The sequence below is a fragment of the Pezoporus occidentalis genome, unplaced genomic scaffold (assembly GCF_034315485.1).
Source record: "Pezoporus occidentalis ecotype Australia unplaced genomic scaffold, CSIRO_AGI_Poc_V1 ctg3, whole genome shotgun sequence".
NCBI lineage: Eukaryota > Metazoa > Chordata > Aves > Psittaciformes > Psittacidae > Pezoporus > Pezoporus occidentalis.
The window spans coordinates 14,186,364-14,212,068 of record NW_026914940.1 but is presented as its reverse complement, the minus strand read 5'-3'; the positions used below and the strand labels follow the sequence as shown (position 1 = coordinate 14,212,068).

At 37.8% G+C, this 25,705-nt stretch overlaps 1 protein-coding gene across 7 annotated transcripts in view; it reads right to left on the bottom strand.

The window, feature by feature from the left end:
- TRPS1 (transcriptional repressor GATA binding 1) overlaps positions 1-25,705 on the bottom strand; it is a 216,732-nt gene that overhangs the window by 126,973 nt on the left and 64,054 nt on the right. The window lies entirely within an intron of this gene.

Genomic DNA, 25,705 nt, shown 5'->3' with positions numbered 1-25,705 from the left:
AGTATGGAAGAGAAAGACAAAAAAAAAGGAAAGAAAAAAAAAAAAGAAAATTGCAGACAAAAATAACCCCTCCTATTCCTAGGAAAAACCTACTCAAAAGACTTAGTTGACATAAGCCAGCAAGAGAGCATTTCCTTCACAGACTGCATAAACCGCAATGGAACATAAAACAAACTTGTCTGTAATACATTCCCTACAGCTCACCACCAGACCCAACATTAAGGTACCAGTAAGTGACCAACCTAATGATTTTGCATGGTTGCAGCGTAACATCTACAGGATGTTGACAATACTGCGCCATTTATCTTTAGTCACACTACTGAGTTGCTCTTCAGGCTCAGAATAGAAAACATTACAGATACTGAACAAAGTTTGACAGAGGTTTTAAATCCCATCACACCATGATGAATTCCATGGTCTGTGGCATTGCTTTAGAATCCAGCTCAGAGGGGAATAAAACCCTGGCTGGGACATCATAAATATCACAGTTAAAGAAAATGGGCTTTACAAATCTGTACTAACATTAGATAGCACTGGAATTAACACATTCCTAATTTTAGACTATATTGTGCAGCCTTCAGCTGAGCTGTGTCTTATGTCAAAGGAATTCCCATCTAACATGCAACAAAGAGACCACGGGTCAGAGTAGCAAATCTGAAGCTTCAACTCCAGCCATCTTCCTTCTCCCTGTGTCAATTCTCAGGTGAACCACAATTCTGCTCTGTGCTGAAAACTAACAGCAGCCATGTCCTGTGGTGACAGCTGTCAATAGCCAAGCTCTCACCACAGCAGATACCACTGTTAATTAACAGCTCTTCTTTGGACTGTTGACGTATTGAAGTTCAACAACCGTGGCTGGCTTGTTAACAGTTATGAAATCTCAAGCTGGTAACAGAAGATTCATTGCAAAGGTGATGAATAAGTTTAAATCACAAATTAGCTTTTTCTTGCCTCATTCCTCTCCTTTTTGATAAAGCAGAACCTTTTGTGAATTGGCATGCCTTATCACATGCATTTTATGCACTTTAAACTCTTATTTACTGCAGGTGTTTTATAGCAACAGTATTTCAGGAATTATGCAGCAGCTTCACTTCAAGACTACAAAATTAAGTACAAAATATTATTTTTACAATAACATAGAAGGGGAAATATCTGAAATTGCTGTAAGCAATTTGGCTGATAGTTTTTTTTCTGTTGAAAAGCCCAATCTGAAAATGTTTCAAGCCACTTATGAGAGAGGTACTGATGTATATATGATGATGTATATATCATATATATACATCTGCAGACGTATACTCACTGCAGATGTATAGACACTGCAGACTCACAATATCAGATATTTATCAGACAACTGAACTGGTACATATGGCAGCTGTGATCTGCTGAAGGACACGAAAGAACAGGACCCAGAAGATCTACTGAGAGAGGCCTTTTCTAGTGCTTAACAATGCTCTCCCCTAAACCTCCTGGATAATAGCGCTAATAGTCACTACTCCACCAGGGATTAGCAGCTCATTCCAAGCAGATTTCCAAAGCACATGCTTATATCCACACTGGCAGCTTGCATTCTGGAAAAAAAAATGCTCTTAGCTTTGAAAAGGTAGTCAAGTTGGATATCAAATACTATATTAATAATCTGATCAGTGAGTAAATAAGTTTTCATCTGCAGTTTTGCTGCTGTGGTCAGCAAAAGGCTTTCAATTATTTGTCCTGTTGCAAACAAACAGCCAATGTCTACTTATTTGTACCCAGAACCATGACAGTTTTAATTAAAATTTATGCTATTGTTCCAAGAACGATGTACTTTAACCTTCAGTGGTTTCTAACTTAGCAGTGGCTGTGATTGCATGAGACAGAGCAGATGAGGCGAAGGAGAGGGGGAAAGAGGGGGCTAGGTGTTAATGCATTTTTGCATTATTAAGAATCAATTAGTTTTAAAAGATCGGGAAGTGAAAAAGGAGCTAGGGGGATGAGGGGGGAGGAGGGGAGTGAAATCGAAGACATAGGCAACAATGAAAGCCCCCTCCTACACAGAAACATAACCATGCAAACAAACGGGTCTTCAGAAGGGAGGTATAATATAGGCAGCAGTGAAAAAGCTATATAAAAGGTAAATAAACAAGTGTCAGATAATAGAATGGCAATTAGCCAACAGTTTAGAGACAAAACTCTCACATCAAAAGGAATAGGATTTAAAAGGCATACATTATCTTGCTTCCCGGCCCTCTTGCAAGCAGGGCACTGACCCTGCAACAAGATCCTGATGGCTGGATACAGCTCAGTGGGACTGTTTACATCTCACGGATAAGCAGAGCTGAGGTCTGAGCTAATAAATTATGCAAGCGAGAGAAACTGTGTTATACACTGGGGCTAACTTAGACCCGTGAGGAATTTAGAGCAAATATGATCAAGAGGACTGTGCACCTCATGGAGGAGGCTGACAATGCAACTCTGCAACTGTATTTCATACCAAATTCTATTTCCCATTTTAGAAATACCAGGCAGTTAAGGACCACCAAGTTACTAAGCAAGCAGTCTGAAGGGGCACAAGAAAACTTTGTCATTACCTGGTTATGACTGCCAAATCATAATGCTTAAATGCTCCCTCACTCTAAGGATATACATTTTTTTAGTATGATGATGATACTGATAACCATTATGAAAAATTACATCTCAAAAGCCGGGAGCAACACACTAGATTTGAAGATTATTTCATACTTAGAAGTTGTTTAACAAAATGCAAAGCGGTCTTGAAAGCATTGTAACTAAATTTTTGCTGGAATTTACCAAGATAAGTGTTTGGGTTTTTTTTAATGTATAATCAAGGCACAGAAAGGAAAGATGAAAACATTCATAAAGCCAATCCTCACGGATGAACACCAACTCATATTAGGCTCTTCAGGATCATGAGATGTAACTGACAGACTGTGCTCTTATTTTTGTATTTTACTCACTGGCTCAAATTCAGATTGTACTTCCCTGTCAAGGTTCTTGCAGGTAATTAGCAGTAAGGAAATAATGGCCTTCAAAGTCTGTGTTTATTATTGTTTTATTCCAACTAAACATAGTACTTGGCAAAACCAGAGGACTCCCTCTCTTCCTTCCAGCAGTTTTCCCTTCTTCCTGTCTCCTTTTCTCCCTCCAGAACCTTCAAGCCAGACTTTCTGAAGTCAGCGGACCCGTTAAATAAATCACAGCAAGCCCAGTGGACCCATTAAATAAATCACAGCAAGCCTCTGTGTAACATTTCCCTTCTGAAGAATTTCATTTGCCCTGCCTGTTTAGCTGGAGAGGGGGCTTTTTGTCCCTCACTGCAGATTCAACGTTGCTTCTTGGTTTTGGAAAGCTGAAGTCCCCATTCCCTTTAAGCAATGCTGCTGCCATTTACTGCCATTCTCTGATAAACTGGGTGACTTGTCAAAATGTATTCCAGCAGCCCTCAGCCTCAAACCCAGAGTGTTTATGCAAACCTCCGTGGATCTCCTTCCCATGAATGGAAGAGTTAATCCAAAAGACCTTTACTAATGTGCAACTGCAATTAATGGAAGGTTGCTAACACAAACAGGAGCGTACAGATGTTGAATTTTAAATCTATTTAGGAGCAATGCATGATACGGAAGAATGGCAAAGAGATTTCACTGGGCTTTTCATGTACAAGGCCCTGAGGTAATATGATAATGTATTGTTTCCATTTCCAAAGGATGTAACTTTCTTAAAAAACAACAGAAGGGAGGAGATGTTCCTTATAAAAAGGGAGGGTTGCATACCTTATCTGCCTTCCTATGACACCACTGACATCAATAGTAAAGGCATGACTACAGTGCTAATGTTTTGGTATGTTGTGTTGGGTTTTTTTTTCTTCTCCATTAGTTTTATAAGTTTGGCTAGGATTTACATGAAAGGTTGTTGATCACCTAAGGCAAATAGCACGATCAAATAGATTAAATTAAAAGCAACCAGCCTCAACAAGCAAGACACAGAAGGCAGATTCTATGAATGACATACTCACTGTTCTACCTGCAGACCATAAATCATCACGGGCTCACTTGACAGTGCCAGACTATAGGCAGATCAGCACTAAAACATCGTTGAGTCCAAACACTGTTTTTTTTTTCTGAACAATTAGCCTCTTGGAAGTGGAGAGTGAGGGTGTTTTTTGCATAATTCCCCCCCACCCCCACCTCCCTTTTTCATATTCAAACACGTGGGGCAAGGCAATTTGACACTGGTTTCTGTAACAAACCTGGTCAGGCAGGATTTCTCACACACCCTGCACAAAAGGCTAACCTCTCACAAAGTGCTTATTTGTAGATTTACGTCAAGGTTGAGTGAACTGCAGCCAGGGAACTGAGCTCAAAACACTGTGTGAAAGGCTCTGGTGCTAATCGCTAAACCAGTGAGCTCGCTGGAGAGGAACTGGGGAGAGGGGCAAACACAACAAACATAAGAAATACTCTTTGTAGTGTATCATATACAATATTCTGCTACAGTATTAAGAGGAGGAAAAGTAAATCACTTGTAATTGAAGATTTCCTCAAATTATCAAAATACTGAAATAACTGTACTAAATTCAAAAAAAAACCAAAAACCAAACCAAAATCCGCTTCAGTATTCATATGAAGGTAGGATAGTCACTGCAAAGACTGATTTCCTAATTTCCTTTTTTTTTCAACTTTTATCCCATATTTCCATGATATAATAAGGGATGACTAGGTGATGTTGTAACTCAGACACTGATCTCAGTTGTTGCCTCTGGAGATACCTTCCAGAGAGAATCCAGGATTGGATTTATATGCAACAGTCAGAGGTGAATTCTATTAGATAAGCAAACAAAGCAAAGTGACTGACAAGTACTGATAGACCATGTACAGGCTATGATAACAGGACCTTGTCAGAACATATTAACTAACTTGTTCTGTCCATCAAGCACAGACAAGCCACACTGTTGTGTCTAAATGTAAATTAATGCATTAAAAGTTTACAGTATATATTGCCTTGTGTTCACTGCATTTGAAAAACTAGCTAACCTTTTCCACTGTATCTTTACAGTCTAGGTTAGATGTGTTTTTTCAGCTGAAATTAATTCCAAGGGGAACTCAGATGTTCCCCAGACCCGCTCATTGATCATCATTTGTCCAAAAGTGAGTTCACACTTACCTGAAAGCCCCTTCTTCACATTTAAATAGTGTAAGGCATTTAGATACTCCTCAGTAAAATAGAAAAAGAAGGAATAATCTAAATATCAAGCAGTCTTTTAATTTTAAATGCTGCAAGATCCTACAGTAAATAAGCTGTACTGAGATGCACACATTACAATTTTTGCAAGCTATACACAGGCCACTTTCCCTCTGGAGGGTCACAGCAGCCAGACCTGTCTCACCCAGGGGAGTCCAGTTGTTCCCTTCACAGGTTTACAGTGGATAGGAAGATAAATTCTATTTCCTCCTCTGTGATATACTGTTGGACTAAATTTGACCTACTATTTGTTTTCCAAATGTTTTAACATGTTGTTTAACTTGCCATTATTTCATAAAACAGCATGTTTATTTATTAAATAGACACTGTATATGCATTATTTGATCCAGTTGCTTGAGTAACTTTATTCCACCTAATCTGTCCTCACACCACAATACAGAGGTAACAAGCAACTGCATAGCACTTTTCCAGCTTACTGTAAACTTCAGGAGGGAACAGTAACTACTCACTGAGATAAGTATTAGTCACCACTGTTAAAAATAAATAAATAAATAACAGAAACAAAGAACACCACACATACTCATGTATTATTTATCAAAGTTACCATTTTGTAACTGCTGTTATAAAGATGGAAATGTTAAGAAAGACTTTCTTCATATTGCTGCAAGAATCCCAGCTGCTGAGCATTTACTGCTGCCCTGTAAAACTGCAGTGGAGAAATTCCCTGCTGCAATAAAAATGTCCATTAACCCATAAATAAGAGACACGTCAGTTGCTTTAAAGAAAAAAAAAAAAGGCAATATTGTTAGGACAGCCCTTCATCCTTAGTGTGTTTGAACTGCTTAAGACACGTTTTGCTGCCTAAATATAACCGGCAATATTACCACACTAGTACCCTTAACAAATTTTTGTGAAACAGTATTTGTTAGTTCTGTTGGGAAACACAAAAACAAGTTGCAAGGGAAAGTATTACAGATTGTTCAGTTGTGAAGAGATTAAATCAGCTTTTCAAAAGCTGTCAGTCATGCAATTCAACAATAAAATGATCTTGAAATATCAAAAAAATACCATCTGAGCATATCTGGAAAATTCAACACAGTGAACTCTCTTACTGGATATAGTTAACATTTTCAATGTGACTAGGTTCTTTGCAGTATGAGGGTTCTTCTTTACTTGTTTGGGGAGTTTTGTTTTATGGACTTATGACTATGAACCAGTCCTTAACACCTCTACTCTCCACACACAGCTCTGCATGCATAGCATGCAAGAATATCCTTGACAGCTCTGCTTTGCAAAACCCGTCTGTCTGCTAATGTCTGGTGCAGAATCAAGACAAAGCACTTCTCTTGTAAGCAACTCAAAATACAGGTGGTTTAGGTGGTCTTCCTCGCTTTGTCTTTGAATGACTGGCACTTGGAAGCTGCATAAGCTTAGGTTATCTTTGAACAAAAAGAAGTTTAGAAAGGTGTTAGGCACTTGTAACAAAAGATTTAGAAAAGACTGTAATAGACATTATGGGCTGGCATCTCATTCTTCTTGTATCATCTTCAAGCAAGCTCTGGCATTCTGTAGAACTGCTTCACTTAAAAACACTTCATTGTATTAGCATACCTGAGTGAAATTATCTAGAGCAATATGGACTTGCATTTGCTTGCATTTGAATTTACTCACCTGCTTTTTGCCTGTGGGATTCTATACACTAGAATCCCCCAAATGTAACACTCTTTATCTTAGATTAATCTAAGACACCACTATAGTTTAGTAAATCAGTGAAAGGCCTTTAAAATTCAAATACACTGTTCAATGCCCAATCCAGATGTTTCCCTTCTTGCTTATTCTAAGCATGTATGATTTGCACAGCACTTGTGTATAAGAGAATGACTTTCATATGTACACAAAAGAAAAATCATTTGAGTGTCAATACTGCACACTTTAATCCCATGAAATATGCTATGCAGTGGCTTTTTATTGCAGCTCCATTCATATAACCTGTTAGATTCATTGAAATACCTGACCCAGGAAGGTCATTCCTATGAATGATAATCAGAAAACACATGATAAAATGGGTTTCAGTTTTTAGACTTTGCGTAATGGTGTTTCATTTCTTGATTTCCCAATTGTTTTTTTAAATGAACACCACTGAATATTTAACAGGAATGACCAAGAACCTTAAGTCAGAGTTTGTATTTCTGGATTTAAACAGCTGAATAATGTATAAAGCGTAGCAAATCACTGATAACCACTCAAGGCCTCCAGTAACTTTAAAATGGACATCAGCAGATTATTTGTTGCACTTTGAAATGGATTTTACAGATTCAGAAGGAGCAAAGGCAGGTACACTAAGAATGAATGGTAAAAGAAATAAAGCACTAAAAGCTTGTTTGAATGCAAAAAAATCTGCCAGAAAAATGAAACAATAAATAAAACTGCAAACATTCCATGAGATAATATTTTAATCTTTAGCTAAACCTCCCCCTTTCCTACTTGACTAAAGCCATATTAGCATTTCCATTAACTGACGAATTACATTTTGGAGACAGAAGAGTCATTAACTGCAGATATGCTAAAGTTTTGCTTCTTACCTGCAGTGATAAGGCTGCCGTTTGGACAAAGCAGAAGCAGGAACTCTTGTTTATTTTTATCACCTCCTGTAATTGCTGTGTAGCAGTGTATGCATCTAGGCTTCCTTCACAGTTATTGGAGACAAAGCCAGTATAATGAAGGGCCAAAAATTGTACAGTTCTCCAACTACATAGTGTTTTAAGCCCAGCTGGTAACTCAGAACCATGCAGCCGCTTGCTCACTCCCCTCCTTTTTTCCTCCCCCCATTCCCAGAGGGATGGGGAGGAGAATCGAAAGAATGTAACTAACTCCCACAGGTTGAGATAAGAACGGTCCAGTAACTAAGGTATAACACAAATCACTACTGCTACCACCAATAATCATAGAATCATAGAATCATAGAATCGTTAGGGTTGGAAAGGACCTTAAGATCATCTAGTTCCAACCCCCCTGCCGTGGGCAGGGACACCTTACGCTAAATCAATGATAAGGGAAATAACAAGGGAAGAGAATATAACACCTCACCACCGATACCCAGCCCGACCAAAGCAGTGATCTAACCCTTACAGGTAAACTGCCCCCAGTTTATATACTGGGCATGACGTGCTGTGGTATGGAACACTTCCTTGGCTAGTTTGGGTCAGGTGTCCTGTCTCTGCTTCCTCCCAGTTTCCCCTCCTCCCTGGCAGAGCATGAGACTGAGAAAGTCCTTGGTGGGAGTAAACATTACTTAGCAGGAATTAAAAACATCAGTGTTATCAGCGCTGTTCCCAGACTAAAGTCAAAAAACACAGCACTGCACCAGCTACTAATAAGGAGAAATATGACTGCTACTGCTGAACCCAGGACAGACTATACAGAAATACTTTTTTGGATGAGGTAGCTCACTTTTTGTACTTCAGAACTGTGATGTTTAAATTTGCATTGGCTCCAAGAATCCTAGACAGATAACTTAGGCTCAGACACCTGCATAGTGATTAGATGAGAAAAGTCCCGCCCTGAAAGTCCATGGGATGGGGTAACTTCAGAGAGGATTTTTTTTTTTTTTCCCTAGGATCTAGGTATCATTTCCTAGAACAGGACTTCCAGTCAAAGCTAAAACTCACATTCATTCCCCTGAAATCAGGTCCAGGTCAAATGGGATAATAAAATAATGTGGGGTAACAGGTCCAGAGAGAAACCACTGCTTTTTGACCTGCTGACTCTCAAATGACACCAGCCTGGGACATGGGAAGAAAGAAAGGGCTTTTCTGTCATATTTCAGTATAAGAGCGATTGAAAATCACATTTGAAGTTAGTGCTTTGTTTCAGTTTTAGGACCTCAAATTTGTTGTGCCTTTATATTTAGTTAAAATTTTCTATGCCTGAAAGCAAGTTGCTGGATTTTGAACACTACGGCAGATTTCACATTCTGAACTTCTATATTAGCCTTTTGAATTCATATACCAGCTTAAATTTCAATGTATGTCAAACACAAGATGTTAGGCATATTCACTGCAGTTCTCTACATGCATATAGCCGTGTACTGGCTTTCACCTCCTAACAGAGAACCTGCCATCTGCAATGAAAGCCCTGTCTTCTAAATGCAATTTATAGTTCCCAGGCCATGTTCAGGCAGCTTCCTTAGAGGACTCCATCTGTTCTGAAGCTGTTACTTTTTTTTTTTTTTTCCTGCTGCTATCATTATACTCTTTTTCGCAACAACTTCATAAACTCTCTTAATGTGTTCTATCTACCCCTTTTGTGGTCATAATGCCACACAGCCCTTCAAGTTATCAAATGATGGCACTGTTGGTAAAAGATAGATTTCACACAGAAAAATAATACAAAGGTCATCCATTTTCCTTGCTATCTACAAAATCAAATCAAACAATCAAACATTGGTCTTATACAGTCTAATAATTAATATTTCAACAAAAAACATTCATTCTTTTTTGTCCAGCTTTCAACTGGCACAACTGTCAGTGTATTTCAGCCATTTGTGCTTCCAGTGCTATTAAGTGAGGGTAATTTCAGACTTTCAAGAGCTCCTCCTAGAAAAGGATGTGAGGCAGGTTGACATTCTGCACATACTAACAAGAGATTAACATAGCTATGCTGGCCATGTTAGAGTTCTCCAGAAAATCCCAACAGAGGACAAAAGGCAGTCATTTTAAGTTTCCCTTTGGAGATACCATTTAATGTTTCCAGCAAACATTCATATCTAGAAGTCTCTACTAAAAAGAAAAAAAATGTACCAGGTGGTAAAATAGATGCTGCTCTTCAATAAGTTTGCATTTAGCATTTTGACTATACAGAGTTATGAAGCATATTTAGCATTTTTGCCCATTACTTCAACAGAAAGAAGAAATGGTAGGCAAAAATGTCTGACCATGCACTGCCAGCTATTGAAAACAACTCTCATTTTACAACTGCAATAGGACTAGAAACCAGCTGAAGTGCTTTTGACAATAGCAAGATAATGAGTACAGTTCCATTTCAAAAAGTCCTGAGGAAAGTCCATCCTTTTTTGATAATTCTCTCCTGGACACTATCAGTTCTTTGAAAACTTGGCTGATCTCCTGATGGAACCTTCCAGGTTTAATAGGAGTACAGAGCAACAGCAGCAGCACAAGAGCAATTCAGTGGAGGCATTGATAGGCATTACCCAAAAAACATGATACATGTAATGTCTGTTGAGATATTGGAATAACTTGTATGGAGTGGGTGGATATAAATTCTAAAGACCACCTGGATACATCAGTGGCACTCTATAGCCTGCAAGTAGGCCAGAGAACCAGTAGCATTTTTCTCCATGTGAAAATGGCTTTTACATCTACAGAAGGGTCACAGCAACTTCACCTGAGAGCTGCGACTTCTTCATATTTTAAAATCTTCAAAAATAAACAGTATTTTCTCTCCAGGATTTATTTAAGCAATGCTGCACAGGATAATCAAAGGTAAGGCTATCATGGAGAAAGCACAAACCTCTCAAATTTCCTTCCCATTGTTGCTATGTTTCTGTTAGTAGCATCAGTGTTTCTACAGCCTCTTAACTGAACTACACAAGTTAAGCAACATAAATGTAGTGTATGCTATATATATAACCAAGGTGGGTTTTTTACATAACGTATGGGTATATTCTGGGATTATACAGAGCTGGGAACACCACACTCTCATTCCCCCGCACAGCACAAAGAGAAACCTCAAGACCAAGAGGCATTGGTCAGGCTGAAATATCCTTTCTCACATTTCACAAAGGGCAAATACAACTGTTAAGTTTTTCTTTTTCCATCTAGAGAGATATTATAAATATATCTGAGAAGGCACAGACTAATCTCTTACATACACCCTTGATTCAGTTCATCCCCTCTCTCCTTTGACACTGACTATAGACTTCTTAGTCATTTCAGTAAGTTTACATTTTTTCTCAGTTATTTCCAACAAACCAGTTACATGGCAGGGAGATGAAAGGTTAAGCAAGATTCTCCGGGCTCAAGAGTAAAGTCCGTAACAAGGCACAGCTGATCTACAGACAGACAGACAAAGATATCAACCATGTGTTGAAAATAAACAGTTGCAGTCAATTCTCTCGTGCTGGGGAAAGGGGAATACCACACTGGCAATATTGGAGCAGTGAGAACAACGCTGACGCTTCTATGGACCTCTGTTAGTCCAGCGATAGGAATATATTGTTTATGCAGTCCTAGTTCTTGTGTCTGTCTGCTGTTATCATCTCGACCTGACATGAATGGTTTTGAAATCATTTGTTCATGTCAGAATTGTGACAGTATCACAGTAAGGCAATTCTATCTGCAAAAGAACAGCTCTGACTGATAGACAATGGATAAGTGAATGCTAGGTATACAATATTTTAGGTACTTTTTATAAACTTTTCTGCTTCTGAACTGCCTCATATCCAATGTTCCCAAAGCAATTTGCTAATATTCATAAATCTCAGTGTACCTTGAAAGCTACTATATAATAAAAGTATGCATCAATAGAAACACAAAAGAAATTTGCATTTGTCCCAGCTCATACAGCCTAAGAGAAGGGAGAAGGGGTCTAGCTCCTCCTACCCTATCATTCATCCCCTCATCTCCTTCTGAGGCAATTTACCAAGCTACATAATGGACTTACAAATATTAACCTGTGAGGAGACATTTAATACCCTGAGGTGAATATGCCCATCACAATAGCAAGTTTACCAGTTTCTTGTAGGCAAAGTCATACCCTCCTGGTTATTGTGAAGCAGTATTTTCTTAGCAGTAATTTGGCTCTGTTGCTGAAGTGAACATACTCAAACAGAATGGTGTGTACATCTGCAACAAATGCCCATTAAAATACTGTTACCATTGCAGTAGCTTTCTGAATAATGGCAATTACCTGTACATTGTGGAAAACGTGTTATTTATGTAACTGTTTAGCATTTTTCAAATTAAATCTTACATAACCACACTCAGAAAAGAGAAGGCTGCATGTGTTAATAGGTACCTGCATTGTTTACAGACTCTGCAGGTCTCCAAACAAGGAACATCAATTTCAGGAAAACAAAGATACAAAAGAGAAAACAGTATATTGGACAAGTAGTAATTTTCCACGTTACTTTCACTTCAAGCACATATAAAATTCTTCCATACATTCCTTATATCCTACATTAGCAAGTAAATAGTCCAATTGCAGCAAACAAAAATCAGTTTGTCTTATTTAAAAGAAAATCAACAGTTTAGTCACAATTTTTATGAAGACATATCTCATGTTTAAGAACACAGCTCGTTAATATTTTTATCTGTTCAAAATGAGTCACTGAAATCAATGAAAAACAAAATATTTGTCAATATAAAAAAAATAACTAGGGCTGAAATTAGTATTTATTATTATTATTTAACCAAAGTTTCATGTATTTGAGAAGCAAGTGAGAATGTAATTTATTACCTATGAAAGCAGTAAGCCTGCTGAGAAGTTACTGCATTTTGTTCTTGCTATATCACTTTTAAATAGAGACACTCTTCATGAAAGGACAAACATATAAGAAGCATTAACTAAAAGACATTGACTAAAAGAAACATTTAAACTTTCATTATGGATTGATTATTATTATTTTCACAGATAACCAGGGCCTATATGCTGAAATAAGAAGTCTATACAGTTTCAGGAAGCAAATCTTCAACTCTTATGCCCTGCAGCTTCCCAAAGGCAAGCAGCTGAGCAACGCACTGTGGCAGAGGAATTGCTCCCAGCACTATGATGTGTGCACTATGATATGACCCTTCAGGTCAATCATCCCTGGATGAAAAAAATATTACCAGCAGAGCTAAGGTTTGGCAAAGATTTGGGGGGCAAACTCTGGACCTGCATCAACCATTAGGGCTGGTGAGAGAAGACTCTTAAAGGGAAAAAACCTGAAAGCTCAAGTATCCATTTTCCCCTAAGCAAAAAAGTTTTGGCAGTTTGTTTGTTTTTATGTTGGGAATTGTATTGTTTTTCCTGGCCTCTATCCTATCTTTCAGGAGGAAAGGGAAAATTTTTACAAAAAGAAAATAAAATTTTAATTAACTCTTGTTAGTAACATTTCAGGTTTTTTTCTTTTCTGAGCAAAGGATTATGCTGCTTCCTGTTTCACACAATAAGAACTATGGATATCTATTATTTCAGATTTCAAGTGAGTCATTTTCTAGCTACATTATTTATAGGCTCAAATGATTATGGATATTTTGTAAACAAAAAAAATAATCATAATTATCAGATTGAAAGCAGATGCAGGTCACTGAGATGTAACACTTTACATAAGAATCAATAGAAATGTCAACACAAACAACTAAAGGCACCATATGACATTCCAGTGGAGGAAAGAAAATTTCCTTCATTTTCTACTTAGACGCCTTGCTTCCTTTATCAGCAGATGGCAAGCAAATTACTAGTTCAATCCATATGTCTGTATCTGATAGACAGTGTTCTACAAGTCTGAAATTAGTTTGAAACATTTTGATGTTGGCCAGACTACAGAGGAAAACAGGATAACTTTGTCTATTAATGAAAAGTTGGTTTTGTCATAACAAATACTTCCACAAGCTATTACCCATCCAGACTCATTCAGTCGCTAATGGAATTTGTACCCAAGGACATAATCTGTGTTTAACAGACTAACAATTTGTAGTTTCATCCATTCTGTTCTGCTGCTCTGCTCCAACATGTCTCCTTCCACTAGCTGAGGTTTACTTAGTGGGGCTGATGAAAGCAAGTAAGGCCATGAGAATATTTTTGGTAGGAAAGGTATCAGATCACTAGGGCCATTTATGTTCATGCTAGTAGGCATTCAAGAGAGAACTTGTCAGAGCAAAGCCCATGCAGACCAGCAACCAGGCTCCAACCATGGCAAAGTGCAGATGCTGAGAAGATTTAGACAATTGTGCTTAATCTCTCCCCATCAGGAAGCCTCCCTTAGTGAAGCAGACAATGTATGTTTTAGGAAAGGCGGCTCAGAGAGCCCAGACAGTTCTTACAACAGAATGAATGGTTTGGCATTTTTTCTTTCAAAAAAATGCTCCAAATTTGGAACATCTCAATGAGTTTTACTATAGAAAACTGTGAGTTCTGTGGAAGATTGATGGGGGAGAGAGCCAAACCAAGCTAAAGAAGACAGGAAAAGAGAGGTTACAGTGAAGCTTCCTTGCAACCTGGCCAAGCAAAGACAGAAGCAGATCTATACCGATAAAAATAGCAGACATCAGGGGTTGAGAAGCATCCACAGCCAGGCAGAGCACCAGGCACACCCCTCAATCCTCCAGGTGCTGGGAGCCCTTCACTGTGGACAGCCAGATGGAAGTCCTTTTATATCCCTAGAAGCTACAAAATTTAACTTCTTTGCAAAGGACCTAGAAAACCAGCACAGATAAAATATTTCTCAATTCAGTGACTTATATGTCCTTTCCTTACAACAGTGATGTACCTGAGGGACTGGTGTGCAAAATAGCTTATGCTTCACTTCTTAAGGAGGATATCACTGAGAGAGCTTCCAATTAACTTTAGCAATGATTAAAGCTTCACCCCAGGCTGTCTGTTCACTCACTGAAATGATACATTTCAGAAAAAGTTCAGTCTAGAGGTCTACCCCAATACAAACTCGGAGCATTGAAGCCAAATGAAATCCTACTTCTGAGATATAAGCAGTTGGTTTGAGTCTAACTGAGTGTCACACAAGAAGCCACTTAGCTGAACATTATACTGAGAAACTGAGGCACCAGATTTAACAGACATCAAATTTTTTTAGAAGTCCCCACATCAAACCTGCTCTTCTAACAGTTGTTATGGATGACCATGGCAAAGACCTCCACGCTTCAACCATTTAGTTGGCTATTAGAAGGTGAAGGCAAATCAATTAAGTGATTATTAACTTTACAGTCTTAAAGGCATTAAAAGATATATTTTTAAATCCACACAGATTTAAAACTTCTGCTAAGCAGAACATAATTTTCTGTAATGGAAAAATCAGTAAAGTTGTAACATACGACTTCGCTTTTAAAATTATTATTAGTTCCACAAACCATTTGGTTAGATAACTACAAAAATTCTGTGTTCAGTTGAAAAGCCTCTTCATTCTTAATTTAAAAACAGATTTTTTTTTTAATTTTATTTAATTTTTAAAACTAATTTGAAATTAGTAAACAAACCAGTAAAACACATGTATGCACACAAACATATATAGGTGCCAAGATGTTTAAAAGCCTTGAAGCCTACAAAATTTTAATCACGTTTTCCACTAGCTCTCCCCACCCCTCTAACACTGCATAAGGTAGGGTTTATGAGAATTTAAAACAAAAGGAAATATTTAAGTTTCTAGCATACTTCAGTCAAATATAAATGAATTTTAGTAATATACTAACAGGTATACCATGCTACTGTCAATGGAGAACTTTACAGATGTTTGGCTTCTTTATCAGCTGCAGGGAGTAATGCCAAAATAATCACCATAGCTGAGTCCATTAACTGAATTGTGAAGAGAATGCTTTTCTCAAGAAAGAGGCTGACTAAGCAAACTTTTAAACAGATCTGGAATATATCCACTTTGGGCGGGGAGAGGAGCTGCCATAAAATGTCAAAAAAAATTTGGAATATACCTTAGCATTTTCTCTTTTAACTCAAAACCATAACTCCATGAACATTAAAGCAGTTACTATCAGAAATAAAATCATAAATATGTAAAGATATTATTCTCCATGTGTCTTCTAAACGAAATAATAGCGAGATATTAAGACTTGCTTTGATTTGAAAGCTTTCACCTTGCGGTGTCTGCCTTACAGCCTTTTAGTCATGTACAGACTGGAGTAGCAAGAGCTTTGAAGTGCCCAACTTCCAGCAAAGTTTCTAACATCTTTTTAGTAAGTCTAAAGAGGTCTGTGTGTGATTTACTGTAATTTCAGAACAAGCTCAGAAATTCACCCTAACACAAAAAGATACAATTTCTTCAGGAAAGAATGGGAGAGTCATTTGAGCACACTATCACTGTTGGTGCATGGGGAGGAGAGCAGCATGAAAATACTCTGTCAACACAATCAAGTCAAATTCAAAATACTGGGTATATCAATGATGACACTGAGAACTTTAAGGGAAACAAGACAGAGTTTTGTATAGATGAGATTCTTTTTTTATTTTTTTGCATCCAGTAAATACAGTTTAAGTGATTCACAGCCAATTTTATAATTGCAGTGAAGCAGCTGTGATCAAACTCTATTTGTAGCATCATAATAAATTTGCCCCCCCCCATCTACCAAAATTAGTTCTAAGCATCCAAAATTCCCATTTGAACATCTGACTGAACAAAACGTGCATTGCTTCATGCCAAAAACTGGAGGAAATAGACCTGAAATATGCCATTTTCTCACCAGAAATTGTAGGCTCCCAGAATAACATGTGAATTAAAACTCATTCCAAGCTTGTTTGCATTGCTCCTCGTTCCCATTCATAACAAATTCCTTAACAAATGTTCTGATTATTTCTCTTTTTCCTTTTTTTTTTTTTTAAATTTAAACACAATTTCCAAATCACAGACAGTCTTGCAAGCAGAAACAGCCAACAGTACAACCCGTCTGAAAATGGAGAGGGTGGAATTTTACTCTAAGCAAGTGCTGGAGGCAACCCACATGATTAAAGACTGCACCGTAAGCCATCGTTAAAAGACTTCTTCCCATAAGTGAAAACGTGTAGTTTGCCACTATGCACATCAGAGGCACATAAACCAAAATGAGGTCAAAGTCAAAGAAGAAATGCAAATGCCTCGCTCCAAAATTCCTGCTTTCCCTGTTTTTTTTGTTTTGTTTGTTTGCCTTTTTATTCCAGGCTGAAGGGAAGAACAGAAATTTTAACAAAGTTAACAAAGTTAAAATTAAGATTATAATATTTTTCTTAAGTTTTTCTGTTTTCACTGGTCCTCTTGCAAAAAGTTACATCAAGATGCCCAGGGAAGTTAACCAGGAATATTGATTCAGGATGTGTATGGATCCAGCTCTTCCTGTTATGACGATAATGTTGCACAATACAGAATTTAATGCAGCTCTCCTTGCTCCCACCTTTCAAGTTGAGAAACTGCCCTTATTCCCATTTTACAGATAGAACTGCGAGACTAAGGCCTAAAGCAGTCAAGAAATCATTGGAAATTAGCCATCCAACTAGGCAAAATATGACTCACCAACCTGAGATTTGCAAATCTCAGGCAGCAGAGTGATACACAAATTCAGAAAAGATTTCAAAGTCCCTTTGCAAGCTGCCTGCAAAGTGCTGCATAGCCCAGGCTGCCACTATGCCATTTGTTTCAGAAATCTAATACTGTGCACAGAGGAAAAGAGGAAACATCCTTACTCCTCCTCCCATCTTTATGTACAAAATATATCTTATCTGAACTCTAAATAGTGTAACACGCAATATGGAAGACACGTATTTATAGATTTATATTACATGTGTATATTATTAAATCACTGCAACAGAGATTGTAAGATTTTCTAAACTATACATAATGATACTTAGAAAAATGCTTAGAAAAACATCAACAGAACCATTATACTTAGCCATTATAGAGCTTCATTTTAAAACCAGAACTTGGTACAAGAAGTAAATGAATTATATTAGGCAGGAAATTGTTCACTAAATCAATTGTGTTACATTAGAGATCTTAAGACTACTTCCAAGGTGGCCACATGCATATTATACGGGGTGCTAAGGTAACAAAAGACATTCCAGAAAACCTTTTGCATATCTCACATACATGTATTTCTGTTTCAGCACACATCTGTTCACATAACAACTATTTTCCATAGATATCATTTTTAGTTGGGTGTATTAACCAATAGATACCTCCATGGAAAAAAATCACAGAACATGTGTATGCCCTTTTTTTTATAAATCTTTTTTTAAATCTTTACCATTTTGAATTTGTTCAGATGTGAACAGCATCTGGATTCCTTCAAATCAATTATAATTACAATGCTCCCTTCTTAGTCCAATAAATTAAACATTTATTTGCTGTCTATCATAATATCCCTCATTTAAAATAGTGTATTTATTGTGTCTTTTAATTACTAAATACATGTAGAGGGTTGTCTGAAATTCAATACAGAAAGCAACTCTGCACTTCCAGATGTTAGAGGTATCTTCACATAGGTTTTCTCTGTTCGGCACTATAGTACTTCAGGCAAAAACAGAATTATATACAATCCTTGCCTGCATTCATCTATGAAATTTAATTTTCCATTGAAAATCTACAAGTTAGCAGCAAGTTCTGCCCTCAGACATGAATGTGTGTTTCCCATTGGATACAGTTAGGCAAAGATTAGCCTTAGTTTCTAAGTGGAACTGAAGCTTCCATTTCACTTCAGGGATATAATCTAATGTTATATACTACTAGCAATACAGAACAATAAAAGGGCGTATAATGGTTATAGTTGCACACAGCTTTTGAAACTTTGGGAAAGCTCAATTAATTACTGAAATTAGTCATCATGCGAGAAGCTGCATTTACTTACATCCCAGTTTAAACAAGGCTTCCCATTGACAGTTCTCAGAATTGTTTTGACTGGAGGGAGCTGCTCCTGCACTGTGTGCCTTTGCAGTGCCCACAGCTGTGCTCTATACCCTGACACTGCTTTAACTGAGCTGCATCCCTTGTGAGCACAATTTAAAATAATAAAATAAAAATTCTGGAATGTATTTGAAGACAGTATTAAAAAATAAAAATAAAAAAGCTGCTTACCAAGAATGGCAACATTTCCTCACTCTACATGTCCAGTTTGGAGCAAAGGGGTATGAATAAGGGTTGCAGAACTGAGCTGTTAGTGTCAACAAGAGTGTCTTGGTAGTGCAGAAGGGCTGAGGCGGGAGGCAGACGTCCAAATCTCACCAGAGGGAGAGGGAGGTTCCGGCTTGCTGTGCCCCTCACCGAGGTCTCCTGTCCAGGCTGGGGGTCAGTGCTGGGGCCCCTCTGTGCCCAGCCCCTAACCCAGCCTGCGGTGGTGTTGGCTACAGGGAGAGCTGCAGCCAGGTGCAGAGGATCTCCCACCCTCATGCCGAGTTCAATAACCACAAATCCTTGTGGCAGCAATGGCAGGAGCAGCTGCCTCAAGCACTCAGGTGATGCTCACCCAGCAAAGCCAAGCCCTGGCGCAGGCACACAGCATCCAGGTGACAACAGTGTCACCAACACTAGGACACCAAATACCAAACCAGAGAGAGCAAGAGAGGTTCTCCTATCCAACTAAGAAGAGTAATACAAAATCAAGTTAATTGCATCTGACACAGATTGTCGATCTGTTTTGGCCACTCGCTTCAATACGAAAAAGCACTCTTTTGTTCTCATCTTCATTACCATCTCTCCTATGCAAAAGAAGCAGCTTGTTTTAAATCAAGAATTATCTCAGTTCTCTCTGCTTGAATCATTGTTATTGATCATAGCAACTTCAATAAACCCTGCTGCTTACACAGCGGCCTGGGGGCTCATGCTGATCTCCCCAGCCCTTTGTTCCACATACTGATTCACCTTTTCATCAAGGATTTTGACGTAGCTGATGCCCTTTCGCATTCTTGCCACACCCCACCCAAATAATGATTTTATCACTTAATTCTCTTCTAAACCACATTTCGTAAAAGGGAGAAAGAAAAAAAAGCCAATAAATAAATAAAAACTATGGGCTGACTGGTGGGTAAACATGCACGAGGTGGGGCTGTCTCTCCACATGACAGACACACCCCACACAAAAACCAGAAACATGCCTTTAATTGGGGCAGGTTAACATTTTTCTAAAAGTTACTTTCTAGTCCTATCTGATCACTCTGTCAGGATGAGTAATGCAAAACATTCAATTTCTTGTGGGTTTGGTTCCAGTAGTTACTAAAAGCAGCCAAGTACATGTTTGTTTCTAAGCTACTTGAAACCTTCAGAAAGTTATTTTAGCTTCTTCATGAGCCCTTCACCAGCACTGGGATTTCACCCGCCTCGGTTTTGCCCAGGAAACGCGACACTTCAAAACCATTTCTCTTCAAACCCTAACTTTATTTTCTCATTTTCCTTGTCAGAGGATTCTGGCGTTTTCCAGGATGTAGTTATATTTAAAAAAAAAAAAAAAAAAAAAAAGCAGCCCTCTGCCTCCCCAGGCAGAAACTTGTGGAAACAGGTGCTTCTAAAGAAAAACGAGACTTTGGCAGCTCTCTGACCTGACAGAGCTCTGCGCATTAGTAAGACACAGTGCCTGCTGAGTTCCCCTCAGCTAATTAGAGGACCCGTATGGCAATGAATGGCTTTGACTATAAATACTTCCTGAAAGATCTCTAACAGAGTCAGAGGAAATGGGAAAAAAATGAGATGCAGCTACAGAGAAACTATTTCAGATGTTTCTTGTTTAACAGGCTGTGGTTTTTTTTTCCCCGAAGTGGCTGAGGGATGAGACGCAGCATCCAAGACCTCCACCAACTTACATGTAAGATGTATATTATACATACGATTATATGCATTAAATTTTATTCTATAGATATAGCATTAAGATGTTGCTATGAAAAGGTGGTTGGACATGGAACACAATGCCAAAGCACACAGAAACTTCCAACCATTACTCTGTACTGAATGCCAAGAAACAGCATTTAAACCAAGATCCTGCTCTGTGTGCTCGATCCTTCCAAATGGTGTTCCTTATGCTCCTGCTAAAGGCAGCAGCAATACTTCTAGTAACATCAGAGAGGCAGGTTTTACCTCCAAGGACGCCTTCTGGCCAAGAACTGAATGTTTAGAGAAGTCTTTTGTAAATCACAAAGGCCAGTTCGGCATTTCCACTGTATTGCAGCTATCTGGCATCTAACTTGGTGGATAACTGGAATCAGTACTTTATAATAGGAGAAACAGTGTTTCATCACGAGGGATTGTGCCTGATATTTACTACACTGATATTAAAACAATTATATATAAATTTACTACATAAGTACCAATCAGTTATTTTAAAATTAACTCTGTCAATTGGCCACATAGGAAGTCAGAAAAAGCTATTTCCCTTCTCCCTGATTTGCATTCTCCTGTCTCCCCAAATTTAAAGCTAAATAACCAGCTCTAGACAGAACAGTATATGAAATATCAGAAGGGGAACTATCACAGACTTTTTTTCTCCTCTTCTTAAAGAAAATGGAAACTTTCTTGAAATGCTGTGATTTCCTGTAGTGTGGAAACAGTCTGATCATTATGGTGCAAAATAAGCTTGATTTAAGCGAAGAGCTGATTTTATCCCTTGCCCTATATAAAAAGCCCACTGCAAAGGCTAACATAACTTCAGTTAGATATTTAATGTTACAGCATGGAGTCTGCCTTTGATAAAAATCACCAGTATCTCTGCAATAATTTAACAATCTCTCTCCGACATTACAGGAATACCCCCATAATCATGAATTATGATTAATATATATGCATCTCCCTGTTGCTTTCAGGTCTATGAGGCACTGTAGGTACACCTATCTATGCTATTCTGCATCTGCATCGGCTAAACCACAATGTGAGGGAGCGGTGCTAACCAAGACCTTTAGGTGGGCTAACTAGGTCTGTGTATAGGTCTGAAGGCTTAGGCTGCAATTCCTAATTTTGTGGAAAACTTTGTTCTGCAGTGGCCACACATACCAAAACAGGACACTTCATTTAAAAGCAGTTTAGCAAAAAGTTCCTGCTGTCCAAGATCTGCGTTGTCAAAGCATTAAACAATCTGCCTGGCCTGGAGTCTGCTGGCTGCCAATGTGCTACCAAAAAAAAGGAACATTTTTGCATCTCAATAGACCTTCCCGTATCAACAAATCTTTAAACTATCAAATCAGCTACTCTCAGGAAGAGCAGAAATAATGTCTACATTGTACCACGCTGAGGTACATTTTTTGTAATTCCCATTTGCAAAACATACCAATTCACTGGAAGTACAGCTGCTGGAAACATTTTAATAAGAAAAATAAATTAAAGTTACTCAAAAAAGTGTACCAAGCCCCTGAGAAAGATTTTGTTACATACACACAGCTTGCAAGCACTCTCAGGGAAAAAGGTGTGCCACTGTATATGTATTCTTGCACACATGCAGAGTTCAAGCTATCGCCACTGCACCATCCCCAGCTCCCAGAAGGTCACAAGCAATTTGGTCTTTTAGCTGCTAAAAACCAAAGAAATCCTACCCTAATGACTCCCACAAATAATCTACTGTAACACACAGTATGGGGAGGGAACACGTCCATCATACATTGAAGGAATGCAAGAAAGCAGCATATAAACGGTTTACACAACATGCAAAGCTGAAAAACACTCCAAGCCATTTCTAAAAGTTTACAGTTACCCTGTAGGCATTAGGGATTTCTGTGGGCAACTGTAGATATTCACCTCTTCCCTAGTTGATCTATATTGTCTTTGATATTTTATTAAAATGTTAATCACTTATAAACTCGGTATATAGAAAAGCCACTTACAGTATTAACCTCTATCTATATGAAAAAAAGTGAAAACATGATCTCCCTTTTCCCTTCCCCCCATCATGAGAGAATTGAAAAATGAAAAGCACATGGTATTACTGCTACTGTCAAATCATTACAAATCATTTGTAATAAGCAGAACCACTTTATAAATACTAAACAGGCAGTACAACCAAAGGGATGTATTAGATTTTTTTTTTCAGTCCATTCCTCAGTGTTTATTCTCTGAGTAATGCCAAATTTTTGGCTTCCTCTGTGTCAATCTTTGGGGGAAAAAAAATGTAGGTATCCACAGTGATTTTTATTACAGGTTTTGTTTCCTAGTCACCAGTCGTCCTGGGATACAGTATTTTGCATGAGCATTCATTATACGATACCAGAAGTATGTATTGATTTAATGCTTGGCTTTTAGAAAGGACCAACTTTTAGCACAACATTAGCTATTTAGCTATTTCTACTAGCTATTTCATATTAGAAAATACATTTCACCAAAACCATGAGACACTGCTTAACAATACGGAGTATTTTTTTTTTTATTATTTCTGAAGATTACAAGAATGAGCTTTTTTCAGAATGGATGCTCTTTTCTGAAACATTCCTAATTGTGCCTGAGCCAAGTGAGCTTCAGGCATACTTATAACATATATGTATGCCAGAAAATAACAACACTAAGCTCCCAGAGGTCAAGCTGACCATCACTTTGTCTTCTTATTTTCTGGCTTCAGTACTGCATCTCGTAACTGTCTCCCAAAAACTAAATCAAGAACAAAATAAAAGAGTTAGGTTTCTATGATCTTTTTTACAGATCCAGGGAATAGGGAATTAATATCACCTACAAAAACACACTCCTACATTTCCTATCGTTCAGATCACCCCTTACCTTTAAGAAGTTTGAATTCTGTTTTCCTCTATCCATCAATAGTGATGGAATATATATGATTAATGACTCTCTTCTCCAGATGAAGTAAGTTCACCTCTTTCCCCCTCCATCTCTTTTTTTAAGTATTTCAAACTGACAAAGGCCACTTGCCCAATTTTCAAAGAAGAAAAGTAAAAATAAAAATACTATAACTAAAGAAATACCCAGACAAACAAGTCCCTGGCACAAAGGAGTTCAAAAAGCAGGCAGCTAAAAGTGTACAGAAAAGAATTTCTCTTTGAAGAGGAAGGTTTTACCACTCAGTATAGACCTAATCCACTAATAAATCCTTTTATAAATCTTACAAACGTTGGGTTGTACGTATTTTAAAATGCAAGGAACTAGTGTGTATACACTATTAATAAACACAAATAAGACCTTTACCCCCCTCACCCCTCCTCCAGAAAACCACTGAAATTTCAGATACTTCATATTTCTGAATATCCAAAAGTGATCAAAGTATTTCCAAAATGATAAAAATACTGGTTTGAAAATATATATATGTATTTTGTACAAAGATTTTTGTATAAAGACTTTTTAAAAGTGCCCTGTATACACCAATGGTTATAACTAATAATACAATGGACTTATTTTACTATTTACTGAGATCTTAGGCTCCAGCTACCAACCGAATTTAGACCTTCATAAAGCTGAATCCACATACTACCACATCCCTCTGCAAATTTTTGTTTAGTTGTTCTTTTTCATTCTTTAGTAGTAAAAAATAAAATCTGAATTCTGATAATCCATAATATAAATGGCCAATATGTCTGTGCACTGCTAAGAAGCACTACCAGAATTGAAGTTGGTTGTAATTAGCATCATACATACAGCATGAATTCCGCTGCTATTCGGATATATGTATATATATTTATACCTATTTCCAAATGGAGGACAGAAACAAAATCCTGCCATTCACAGTGTGCACAGATCCAGGTTTGTAACAGGGAACCTGTTGTACCATAACTGCTTCTCATAGACTTGAATTAGGACAACAATAACTATTCATGACCTGGAAGTTACAAAAGACTGTGGTCCCCTGAACTGCATGCAGGCTTTAAATGACATACACATTATTTTATAATTGGAATAACTGCAATATTTTTAAGACCACTGACTTAATTCAAAAAGAGACTGTAAGATTTACGTATGTATACAGAGACCTGTGTATAGGTCTATGTATGTACCTATGTATAATCTTAGCAGACCATGGAATAAAACATTTATCTCGCCTTTTGTATTCTTCTTGCATGTAGTTCACTCTTACAGTAATGGAAACTCTTACAGCAAAGAAAAACAGATGATAAACACTTCCATTCTAGTGAGGCTAGTAGGCGGACTGACCATGCCTATAGCAAGTTTCTAGAAGTTCAGATAGGGAGTAGCCCCTGAAAATACACAGAGAAAATTCTCCAGGAGAAAGGCACTTATCTGTCTCCCTGTTCAGCTCCTCAAAATTTTGGAGCTTTTCTAACCTCAGATTCCTCTACAGTGGGAAAAACATACCTTGATGGAAGGGGAAGTTCCTTATGCATAGGTCCTTTTGTTTTAAAAAAAGACAGAATAGGAATTATTTGGTGTGACAAATATTCTCTTTATCACCCAAGTTCCTTCCTTTTCTCATTTTTTCTTCTTTTGCTTCCAAGGCAACCCGACAAGTGTCAAAATTGGTACATAAATATGCTGCTTTACCAAAAAAAAAAATCAGTATTTAACTCAGGTTTCATATTCTTAGATATTTAATAACGTGAAAACTTGCTTAAGTGTGAACTGTCACACCACCACAAAATTTAAGAGGTGATTAGTTGTTTTAGTGTAACAGATGTGCAGCCTTCTGGGGTTCTAAACCTTACTTCTTCACACGCATCATCAACCTGCACAGTTAGCAGGAACGATTAAACAAAATTCAATCAGACCTAAATAGCAAAAGCAGAAGCACAAATACTTCATCAATACATACATTGTTTTATGCAAACACCTTGGCACACTTGCTTGCAGTTCAGCTCTACTGAAAGTTTAAATCTTTCAGTCTTTTCCTTGATTTTTTTTTTCCTCTATGCATGAAAAAAAAAACCCAACCAC